Source organism: Phocoena sinus, chromosome X (genome assembly GCF_008692025.1).
Source record: "Phocoena sinus isolate mPhoSin1 chromosome X, mPhoSin1.pri, whole genome shotgun sequence".
In the NCBI taxonomy this organism is placed as follows: domain Eukaryota; kingdom Metazoa; phylum Chordata; class Mammalia; order Artiodactyla; family Phocoenidae; genus Phocoena; species Phocoena sinus.
Window position 1 is genome coordinate 3481225 of NC_045784.1, and position 13168 is coordinate 3494392.

Sequence of the window (13168 nt, forward strand, 5' to 3'; positions counted from 1 at the left end):
TATATATTTTTTTTTTTTTTTTACAGGAAGGGGACTTTTAAAAATTTTTTTAATTTTTTATTTATTTATTTTTTGGCCACATGGCATGTGGGATCTCAGTTCCCCAACTGGGGATCAAACTCATGCTCCCAGCAGTAAAAGCATGGAGTCTTAACCATTGGCCCGCCAGGGAAGTCCCCAGTCTTAGCAATACTGTCTATGGCTTCTTTATTATTTTGGTGCACTATGTTAATGGATACAAAATATCTTTAATTTACTGTAACCTCTTATGTTCAAAATTAAGAATCTTATATTTGTATAGTATCTTACATCTGTCCTGTAAGGTGGGTAGTTGCTTCACTGCACCCTGCACACCTGCAAGCCCTGCACTTGCCCGGCCTTGAGACCAAACAAAGAGCCCAGCGTCAGCAACAGAGACGTCAGTGGTTTAAGAGATGGGGGAACTTTCGTATCTGAAGCAAGGTCCTTGAGTGACACCCTACTGTGTGCAGCAGACGACAGGCAGGACACGGTCATAATCTCGGCTACTTGGGGGAGAAGGAGGCTACCATATATAGAGGGAATTGACATCAGGTAGGCTCATCCGTTACCAGGGAAACCAGCAGGGGGGCAGGGGGCAAGCAGGTAGGCAGTCACTAATTCAGCCCTATCATTAAGAAGACTGGGTAGTCCTGTGAGTGAAGCAGGTGCTAGTCAAGCAGGGGGAGGTACAGAGAGCAAGACAACAGCCCTCTGGAACGGCCTGAGCATACAGTAGTGTTTATTATTTTACTATGATGGGAAAACTGAAATCCAAAGAAAGCAATCTGTGTCCACTCCGGGCTTCCAAATAAATTAAAGCTACAACCACCTCTAAGTTATCTTATCAGCTGCGTTCTTTCCAACACACCACAGATCATTCATCCTTTGCATCTCTGAAAAGGCAGCTGCCTCACGCAGTTAGACAACACACCTGTATTTTCAGGCAGGACCCAGAGGTGATGGTTCTGTCGATGATGGCTGACTGTGATTTTGTTGGAGGAAGCTAATGATGGAAGCTAATACTAATCAGAGCCATTTCCTCAAGATGAGAAATTAATCAACTAGACTCTCGCAAACAGGGAGGTGTTCAGTGGTGGTTATGTGGAGAAGGACGTGAAGCCTCTCGAGAGACATTAAAAATACACCTCAGGAGCTGCAGAAATGGGATGTGCCTTTTTCTCCCTTTCCTGCTTATCTTTGCATAGCTCTGATGCATTTATACAACTCATTACGCTAAATGCACTGAATTGCAATGATTTACATATGAAAGTGGTAGAGGCTGTATCAGGTACAATTTACTGTTTTCAGATAAAAAGGGAAGCAGCAGACTGTGTTTATTCAATTCAATATATTTCACCTGAAGAAATATGAAAGCAAACAGCCTACAGTGAACAGAATGAACACAGCCGCATAACCTGCTGTGAACACGAAGAAGATACTGCTGAAATCCGCGACAGGCCAGCACAAAATTCATAAAACAAAGGACACTGCAAATGTAAGAATAAAGCTGAAAACTACTGAGTGTCACACATTGCAATTATCTATGCAAGTTTCTCCATCGAGTGGAGATTCCTTGATGGAAGGTCTATTTTTTTTCAACCCCAATGCTCATGTACAGTAGATCTTTCATTAAACTGGTAAGAAATCAAGAATGAATGAAGAACAAAAAGGAGAGAGGAGAGAGGAAATCAAAGAAAGCAAGTGTAGAAGGACATGTGAGAGGACATCTGGCATTAATTAGGAACTGAAGGGGCTGTGAAGGAGTCTTAGCAAAGAAGCATTTGCATTCTGGCTGGAAACACCAGTTGACTTGGTATTGGAGTGGGGAGGGTGGAGAAAGGAGTTGGAAATCAGTTGATCTCTCAGGAGGAGAGACACTATTTGACCTGATTTTGAATGAAAGAAAAATACCCTAACCCATTGTTGCAAGGGGTGGGTTTCAAACCCCCGGTCCTGGCATTTTTGCAGCAACTGGATGACAAGGAAGGTCAGAGGAGAATAACTACAGTTTTCAGACTTGGACCAGTTTGGAGGATGGAGTGCGGTGGGAGAGACTTCAGGAAGAAAGACTAATCAGGAGTCCATTGCCCAAGGTCAATTTTGACATCCTTGACATGTGTCGTTTTCATTTACGGAGATCTCAACTAATGCAAGCTTTCCACTCAACCCCACTTCCCAGTTCTAGAAACCCTCAGGGGTCTGGTCATTACCTTAAGTCTGCTCCATCCTTTCTGAAGCTCTGGGTCCATAGAATTGAGATGCCTCCAAGAAGACTGCTGAGAGCAGCCATCATCCCAGCCTCCTAAGTCTCCTAGGAGGCAAACCTGAGATGGGAATCCTTGTGCAAAGACTGACTGAGGAAGAACTCTCAGGAGAAGATGCTCAGGGAAGCCGGGCAGGGCAGGAGGAATCTGAAGCAAAGAGGTACTCCCACACCTGTAGATGATCCGTTACCTGTTGCCACAGTTCTGAAACAAAGCTTGCTGGCCCCAACTGCAGAGTTTGTGATTCATTGGATATTCCTTGCCCAGGGGGTCTGCACATGGAAAACGATCACGTTGGAGTTTAAATTACATCATCAAATGAGTCCCACGCGGAGGGAACTCAGCGACGGATTCTATCCTGTGGGTTGTATTCATCAATCCCTGTGGCTCTATCCCATTCTTTTCTATAGATCCATGGTATCTTTGTAGGTCTGGTACGTCAGATAGGTCTATGGGGACTTTGGGGGTTGAGTAAAATATTCTCTTCCTTTTTTTTTTTTTTAGACTTTTTATTTTATATTGGAGTATACTTGATTAACAATGTTCTTAGTTTCAGGTGTACATCAAAGTGATTCAGTTACACATAATCCAAAGGGATTATTTTGACTGTGGAGGGCCTTCTATATTTTAGGAAGAGTACAGGACTGTGGATATTATCATTGAGACAAAACTATACATTTTTGATTGAAAAGTGTTCTACACTTCAGGCAAATCAATTTAAACTTTAATTTTTTGGTCCCAACGTCCATTTGTGTTCAAACAAAATCTTAAATTATATAACCACTGAATTCTCCCATGATGAAGAAAAATTAAGGTGCTGATTTCAAGCACATAGAGGTAGGTGTTTTTTAGCCAGAATTAAATGTTTTACGTCCTTGCATTGAGTACTGCCTCAGGGCAAGGGTTCGGGTAGATAAAGCCTAGGGTTTATATCAAAGGGCTTGAAAGGGCTTCGCTGGTGGTCCAGCAACTAATGCTCTGCCCTCCCAATGCAGGGGGCCCAGGTTCGATCCCTGGTCGGGGAACTAGATCCTGCATGCCTCAATGAAGACCCCACACGCCGCAACTAAGACCCGGTGCAGCCAACTATATAAATAAATATTAAAACAAAAGATGGACAGGCAGAGTCATTATCTCCAGGAGCTCAGAAGCCAGAGAGAAAAATCACTCGCATTTCCAAATAAAGCAAGTCTAGGATGACTTCATCTTTGTGATCTGTGTTTTCCTTTCCCTTTCCAATCTCTCTGCTCCCTTCCCCCACCTACAACAGAAATATGACAACATACAAAAAACTGCATCTCCTGCATGCCATCTGCCACAAACCCAATACACACGTTAAATTCCTTGTGGAAGGTATTAATATCTAGATAGAGGGAATTTTGAGCTCTGCTGTTTCCCCAGGCAACTCTCCACACATCAGTGGTCCAGATACTTATCCGTAAGAGGTACGCAGCACATCCACAGAAAATGTCTGATCAGCCCACAAAGCAGCCAATCCATTAACGACTCTGGCGCTGTGTTAGTTGCTGCAGCGGTGTTCGCTGGGTTTCAACCAACACCTTGGGAAATTTTCTAAGGACCAGACGAAAAAAGCAGGATTGGTTTTATTCACAGCCAATGTTTATGGACACGATTCAACTTTGCACCATCTTGTACCCCCTGAAGGGGTGACCTGGTGCTTTTTCCACCTGGAGAGCTCTCCCCACGACTGCAGAGAAAAAGATTGGGATTGCTTTTATTCACAGCCAATGTTTACAGACACGATTTAACCTTGAACCATCTTGTATCCCTGAAGGGATGCCTGGCACCTATAGAGTTCTCCCCAGGACTGCAGAGGTGGCCATGAGGGAGGTGACAAGGCAAGGGAAAACGTATTTGGTGATGCTGCCCTAGCGGCATGGTTATTCCAACATCGTGCTTTAGTGGTTTGCTTTCCTTGCAACTGGCTCAAGACCTTATGTGAGAAGAACCTTCAGGGCCGAGATGGTAAAGAGAGATAAGGAGTGTTTGCGTCATTTTTTTAAGAAAGACATGCCTTTGGCAGAAGTTGCGTGGACTTTGACTATTAGCTCCTGTTGGGGATCAGGGAAGGTCACCCCCAAATATGCCTCCATGGCATACTGCTTATTTTGAATTAAAGTGCCTTAAGAAATGGCCAATGTAAGACGGACACTCTGACCCTCCTCTCAGTCTCCCTAAAAGCAGGAAACACAGCTCCCCTGTGAAAGGTATCCTCCCTGCATCTAGAGGTAAAAGGACACCTTTATCCCCAGAGACAGGGAGTTTGGGGTCAGAACCTTGTATAAAAAAACCCTGTTCTTTCTTTAACTGGCCACCCCAAGCCCAAACTCGATTTAGATTCTCCACTATCTAAGCACCCAAAACCCAAATTTCTTTGTCTTATCAATTCCTCCCAAATTTATTTCTTTGTCTAAAAAACTACCTGCTTTGGCCACTTCTTACATCCCATTTCTAGGAGAACTCTGTATGCATGAATTGAAGTGTGTTTCTTGTGCTCCCGTTGCTCTATCTTGGGTCAATTTTATTATTAGTCCAGCCACAATAACTCACAAAGGGTAAAGGGAAATTTTCCCCTCCCTGACTCTCCTTTTAAATGTTATGTTGTTAGCTGTCTATTGAAAGGTTTGGACGTTTCATGCAATTATATTGTTCAAAAATTTCAGTATTCATCATTACCACCATCATTTTCATCACTTCTTCACTTTCAGAAAACTTCACTACGGCCCCATGGTCCACAGACACAACCTAAGGGAAGCATCAATATTCCTGTGCAAGAGGGACCTGGATCTTCATCACTCACCGCTGAGACATCTAGGACCTGAAGAAGCAAATCTGCTTATTGAAGAACTATTACTGCAGATTCTGGAAACCAAAGAGATCCCCTGTAATCGGCTATTCCTCTGAGGACTTCTTGAGTTTGAACAATTCCAGAATACTCTTGAAGCTACAGGAACCAGCACATCCATGGAAGCACCACAGAGGCAATCCACAAAGGAAACAAACTATATTCCACCAGAGAAGCAGGTGGAAGATCTGAATGGCTCATTCAATCACTGCCCATACGTCAGTAATAGGAAATAAACGGCCTCAAAGTGCACACTTAGGCAACAAGCCACAGGGCGAGGGATGCCCACAGAAGCTGGAGAAAGCAAGGACCAGATTTTCCCTTGGAGCATCCTGAAGGAACAAAACCCTGCCGACACCTTGACTGTAGCTCAGTGATACCCTTTATGGACGTTTGGCATCCAGGACTGTAAGGGAATACGTTTCTTTTGTTTTAAAGTAAAAGAAAAGAAGACACGGGGGTAAGGGGAAGCTGGGATGAAGTGGGAGAGTGGCATGGACATAGATACACTACCAAATGTAAAATGGATGGCTAGTGGGAAGCAGCCACATAGCACAGGGAGATCAGCTCGGTGCTTTGTGACCACCTAGAGGGGTGGGATAGGGAGGGTGGGAGGGAGACGCAAGAGGGAGGCGATATGGGGATATATGTATACGTATAGCTGATTCACTCTGTTATACAGCAGCAACTAATACACCATTGTAAAGCAATTATACTCCAATAAAGATGAAAAAAAAAAACCCAAAACAAATTAACGGAATCACTTTGCTGTACACCTGAAATTAACACAACACCCTAAATCAACTATAGTCCAATATGAAATTAAATGTTTTAAAACAAGAACATACGGGGACTTCCCTGGTGGCACAGTGGTTAAGAATCCACCTGCCAATGCAGGGGACACAGGTTCGAGCCCTGGTCTGGGAGGATCCCACATGCCGCGGAGCAACTAAGCCCGTGTGCCACAACTACTGAGCCTGCGCTCTAGAGCACACGAGCCACAACTACTGAGCCCGTGAGCCACAACTACTGAAGCCCGCACACCTAGAGCCCATGCTCCACAGCAAGAGAAGCCACCGCAATGAGAAGCCCACGCACGGCAATGAAGAGTAGCCCTCGCTCGCCGCAACTAGAGAAAGCCCGTGCGCAGCAACGAAGACCCAAGGCAGCCAAAAATAAAATAAATTTAAAAAAGAAAAGAATAAAGCAATTCAAAGCAATTATACTTCAATGGATATGAAAAAAGAAAAGAAATATAGCATTGTCCTTAACCATATGGGTTCTGAAGACCCTCATTATAATAATATCATATTATTTACATTATGACGTATATCATTACAACGTGCAGTAGTAAGTGTTAGGAAGGAGACATCGGGGAAATGGAATTCTCATTTCAAGTTGACGTGATGCACTCCAGGAGCACTGAGGGTATATCACGCCGAGAAACTGACCTTAGGGATGAGATCTAAACCGGATGGCTAGGAAGGATCAGGGTGAAGAGAGATAGGCAAGAAGGCAATGATTTGGGGGTGCAATCAAGGCTTCTCATCTTCATAGGTGGTGTTTTAAAGTCGGGAGAAGGGACCCTTAGCTGGAAAGGGCCCGGATGCAGAATGGACTATAAAATGTGCAGGACGTTGAGGTCAGCACGAACAGGATCTCTTCTACCTGGTTACCAGCTCCTGGTAAGAGGAAAGCCCTGTCCAGCCAGGGAAGGCTCCAGAAGGAGAGCCCTTGCCCGCTGAGCAGAGGAGAAGGGAAATTGCTCTCTGCCATGATCCCCACCCACGGAGCACGTGAAATTGGAGGTTCCCTGAGCGGGACAAGGACTTCTCAGGACGAATCTGTGGAGGTGGAGATGGGAAATCTGCCTCTTCCGTAACGTGTTGGGTGACAATTTGACAGTCTCTGACTCAGCAAATATGGGATGGGAGCCCTCAGGAGGTAGCCCCCAAATCAGGTTCTGTTTTTCTGGAAAACCTGAATACAATTTTCGGTCATAACACTACCCCACTTTATGTCCTGTTTGGGTCTCTTTTCGTTTTCCATCAGACACTGTAATTTAGAAAACTTCTCGTATCTCGAGACAGGAGTCGATGCCATTTTCCCTACTCACTTTGAAGATTGTAACGGTATGGGTGTGGCATGCTTGGTTTAACAATTTCCACAGTGATGGACAGGCCCCTTGCTTAAAATTTTTAGCTGTAACAAACAATAAAAATAAAATCTGTATGTAATGTCAATAAAAGCGATTGCAATAAAATCTGAGTATATATCCTGTATCCCAGCACAGCCAACAGAAGTGGAATGTTAGCCATATATATAAGGTCAAAGTTTCAAATAGCCGCATGAAAGAAAAAGAATGGGAAAAATTAATTTTTAAAATATATTTGATTGAACCCAATATATATGAAATAGTGGAATATGCAATCACTATAAGACATTGTGAATGAGATATCTTATGTTCTTTCTTTCCTACGAAGTCTCTGACATTCAGCGTGTTTTATTTATTCTTTTTATTGATTGTTAATGGAGTATAGCTACTTCACATTGCTGTGTTAGTTTCTGCTGTACAGCAAAGTGAATCGGTCATACATACACATATATCCCCTCTTTTTTGGATGTCCTTCCCATTTAGGTCACCTGAGAGCACTGAGTAGAGTTCCCTGTGCTACACAGTAGTTTCTCGTTAGTTATCTATTTTATATATAGTAATGTATATATGTAAATAATGTATATATGTACATATGTCAAACCCAATCTAAATTCTAGATTTTAGATTCAGAGCATGGCTATGTTTGGAACGGACACATTTGCAGTGTTCACGGAAATACGTGCTCATAGGCTACTTTATTGCAACTTGCAGCTCTGTACTCCTCTGTGTGAACGTATATTCTATACACATACTGTGTACACTCTGTTCACCGTAGGAACACCTCTAACCCAGACGACAGAGTCTTAGAAATGGAAATTGAGAATCCCAGGGCAGGTATACTTTTAACACCGATATAACCCAGTGACTCTTAACCTCCAGACACAGGCTAAGCATCCTGTAATCTTAGTGCTCATGGTATGTCCAGCTCCTTCAAACACTCCAGAAACACAGGGCAGTATCTTTTGGGGGGATAACCTTGGAGAAAGAATACTGCTGACCGTGATGAATAAGAATCCCCAGGTCTAGAAGCACAGAACCAATTCAGCACTTCATCTGAGACATGGGCTATTTGCTATGGCCAAAGGCTGTTAACAGATTTTGCGTTCACTGTTAACTCAGGCATTAATAAATTGGTCATTAAGATGTTATTAAAAATTTACAAAGAAAGATTATCCCGTGGTTACAGACTCAGAGGAATCCTCAATCTCTACCACCAACCCCATGGCCAAACTTTCCTCAGGTCTCCCGAGACCTTCAAGTCGTTTATAATTAATATTGGACAAGTCTTTCAGATCACAGAATATCCCAGCTCACTTCAATCCAGGAAAGAGAAATGACCCGCCAACATGCTTCTTTATGGGCAGATATTAAAAGTGACTGGGCTTCACCTAACTGGAGAAAGTACAATTAAGTCATCGGACTTCAAATGAGCAGAACTAATTAATTCACTGCAAGGGACATGAGAACATCCCAGAACCCTCATAAAAAGTCCACCCTATTTCACGTCTGCAAATGATGGCATGATTCTACTAAAGAGGATGTTAAGGCTGATACTAAAGTTCACTGAGCCATACCTTTCCTAAGAGCAGACACGATATGACTGGATAATAGACTAGGCAAGCCCCACAACTTATCAAACTTGAGGCGAACAGCAAAGCACCTCCGATGGAGAGGATGCATATCTGCAAGTACTGATACCAAGGCGAGGAAGAAGCAATGTGTTCAAGGCGGTTCTCTTACAAAACATCTGCGTACCTGTGGGGAAGCTTTCTTGCTTCATTTTAATTTACCAATGAATATGCATGTCCTGGTAGAAACTGCAAAACAGGAATGTGTCACTTAAAGAAGACAAGTTATCGACATAAGTTGGCAACTCTTGGTAGTAAAGACTGGCTCTTGGGAGACATGAAAATAGGGTTAATTCTGGAGGGAAGGTCAATATCCCTGTTGTATCAGTTTAAAGGGCAAAAAAACAGTGAGGGGGAGCTTTGTGGGCTTGGGGACAGGAAGGGATTTGTTTGTGACAAAGGACTTCCTCCGTGGGGCTTCCTATGCAGATTTGCCTTGTCAAAGGTGAAACGTTGGAAACTTAAATCATTTGACGCATTTTTTTTTTTGGAAAAAATTTACTGAGGAATAATTGACAAATGTAATTGTGTACAGTTAAAGTGTGTAATGTGATGGTTGGATACACATGTATATTGTGGAGTTATTACCAAGATCAAGATAATTAACATATCCATTACCTCACATAGTTAACGTTACACATTTTTTAATTTTTGGTGCTGAAAACAGTTAAGATCTACTCTCAGCTACTTTCAAGAGTAAATTCTGAGGACTGAATGCACAGCATGGTGACTATAGTTAATAACGAGGGATTATATACTTAATCATTTATTTGTAAAAAAAAAAAGGAATATCTCATAAAATACTTATAAATGCACTCTGAAAAGGAAAATAATACTTTTATACCAGAAAAAAAAAAACCAGCCTCGCAAGGACAAGGGTGTAAATGTCCAAAAATTAAAAGAATATTTTAGTAAAGAAAATGAAAACTAAAAATGCATGTGCTTCAAGCATCAAAAAAGCAGTACATATGTTCACACACCAGTGTCACAAAGCTGAAGAGCTTGTTAAGAGAAATAAGGAGAAAATAAGATAGTAGACTTTTACTCTTTTTCTTAGATAGCTCTAGCAGATGCCTGTGATTTAAAAAAATTAAAAGCTGGATTGTTACTTTAAAAAAATCAAAGATGGGGACTTCCCTGGTGGCACAGTGGTTAAGAATCTGCCTGCCAATGCAGGGGACACGGGTTTGATCCCTGGTCCGGGAAGATCCCACATGCTGCGGAGCAACTAAGCCCATTAGCCACAACTACTGAGCCTGCGCTCTAGAGCCCAACGAGCCACAACTACTGAAGCCCACGTGCCCTAGAGCCCGTGTGCTGCAACTACTGAGCCTGTGTGCTGCAACTACTGAGGCCACAAGGCACAACTACTGAGCCTGTGTGCCACAACTACTGAGCCCACATGCCTAGAACCTGTGCTCCACAACAGAAGCCAGCCACCAGAATGAGAAGCCTGTGCACCACAACAAAGAGTAGCCCCTGCCCGCTGCAACTAGAGAAAGCCTGCGTGCAGCAATGAAGACCCAACACAGCCAAAAATAAACAAATAAAAAATAAATTAATTAATTAAAAAAAACCAAAGATGGAAAGCCACATCTCAGCTCAAATAAGCCTCGAGCCACCAAAAAATATGACATCTGCAAATCATTCACTCATTAGTAATACCTAAGCCAAACAACTAGTTAACTTAGATTTAATCAATGACACATCTGGAAAAATTTAAAGAGGATTTGGGCTGATGGTTATACAGTTTTTTTCAACAAATTGCTTGAAAATTAATAACATGAGTTAAGAAGAATAGTTAAACTATCTTAAGAACAATAAGAACCAAAGAAATCTTAACTCAGTCTCAAGGGCTGACTGGTCCGTTAATATTAAATTGTCTTTTACTTTCATAAACTGCCTTCTAAGTGAACCTCCTAAGAAATCTTCTAATGATCTATACCTGGTTACTTTCTGCCCTTGGAAGTAAACTGATAACAAGGAAATTCTTTATATTTCAGGTACCTTAATTTGTAATGTTCTCTTCCACATTGTCCAGATAAATTTGACTGTTTTAAGTCCCAACGTTGATGTATTTTAAATTTTTATAGAGCATAACTCCTGTAATAGTAGATGATTTATGTAGATTTCACACACAGTGGCCTTTTTTGAAATGTTGGGATAAGGAGAAAGTCACGTTTGAACTGCAGAGGAAACAAGCAAGAGTTTTCCCTCCCTTTTACACCTTTAGATTACAGGCTGGCATTTTTTATTTACCAATATAAGTGCGAATGATGTATTTTACGGTAATGTGTCTGGCAGGCTTTAGAAAAAGGAATTATTTAAACTAGATCATGGCCCCAATTTTGCATGTCCAGAGCTACACAATTTTCTCCTTCACAGAGGCTGTGTTTTAAATGTTTCCAGCTGAGTTTTCTCAGCTTGTGTGGCATGATGAATTGTGCCTGGGTTCCGTTTATCAGAAGGCGTTAAATAATGAGGAGAGAAAAAAAAACCTCACACAATCTCAGCCAGCTTTGTGTCCTACACACAGCAGAGACAGAAAAGAAAGGCAGGTTTGTTTTTTAAAAACAGGACGTGATTCTCCTACACATACCGTGCTGTGCTCTAAGTTCTCAAGAGTAAACACATGTGAACGTTTAGGAGTTGACTAGGAAGGCACTGTACGAACCTACCTAAAATCTTGGCCATTTTTACCTTTTGTACAGCAATGGAGGTTTTAATTCCATTTGACTTCTGTTAGGCTGCACCCCGCACGCCTGCAAGCCCTATACTTGCCTGGCCTGGAAACGGAAGAGCGAGCCTGGGGTCAGCAACAGAGACATCAGTGGTTTAACAGATGGTGGACCTTACGCATTTGAAGCAAGGTCCTGGAGTGACAACGGGCCGTGTGTGGCAGATGACGGACAGGACATGGAAACAATCTTTGCTCCTCAGGGGGGAAGGAGGCTACCATTTACAGGGGGATTGGAAAGCTGGCTCAACAGTTACCAAGGAAACCAGCGGCTGGGGCAGGGGGCAAGCACAGAGGCAGTTACAGATTAAGCCCTATCATTAAAAGGACGTCAGTGAAGCAGCGTCTGGTCAAGCAGGGGATGGACAGGAAGATGACAACAGCCATCGCAAATGGGCTGACCATACACCCTCCCTTCTCAAACGGAAAAATGCGTTAAATTACATGGTTTGAGTCTCCTACCATGTACTCAATCAAACTAGATTATTAAGCATTAATCAACAGGAAATATGTATATTTAAGATCATATATATGTATCTATCCGTCCTTCTATCTATCCATCCATCTCTCTACCTACCCATCTATCGTTTATCTATCATCTATCTATTGAGAGAGAGCACTGTGCTCATGAAATAGTTTATTTATTTCTCTATCTATTGAGATATAGTTAACATACCACACTGTATTAGTTTTAAGTGTACAGCATCATGACCTGATCCAAGTATAGAAGCAAAATGCTCATCACAATGTGTTTTGTTAACATAAATCACTGCACATCATCTTTCCCAGTGATGAGAACTTTTAAGATTTACTGTCTTAGCAACTTTTAAATATAAGAAAGTGTCGCTCCCACTTACACTGATGGACAGATCATCCAGACAAAAAATTAATAAGGAAACAGAAGCATTAAATGATACATTAGACCAGATAGACTCAACTGATATTGATAGTACATTCTATCTGAAAGCAGCAAAATACACTTCTCAAATGCACACAGAACATTCTCCAAGACAGGTCACATCCTGGGTCACAAACCAAGCCTTGGTAAATTTAAGAAAATTGAAATCATATCAAGCATCTTTTCTGACCACAATGATATAAGATTAGAAATCGCTTACAGGAAAAAAAACTGTAAAACACACAAACACATGGAGGCTAAACAATATGCTACTAAATAACCAAGAGATTACTGAAGAAATCAAGGAGGAAATCAAAAAGTACCTAGAAACAAATGACAATGAAAACACGATGGAGCCTTCCCTGGTAGCACAGTGGTTAAGAATCCACCTGTCAATGCAGGGGACACGGGTTCGAGCCCTGGTCTGGGAAGATCCCACATGTCATGGAACAACTGAGCCCATGTGCCACAACTACTGAGCCTGCCCTCTAGAGCCCATGTGCCTAGAGACCATGCTCTGCAACAAGAGAAGCCACTGCAATGAGAAGGCCGCACACCACAACGAAGAGTAGGCCCCCCTCGCTGAAACTAGAGAAAGC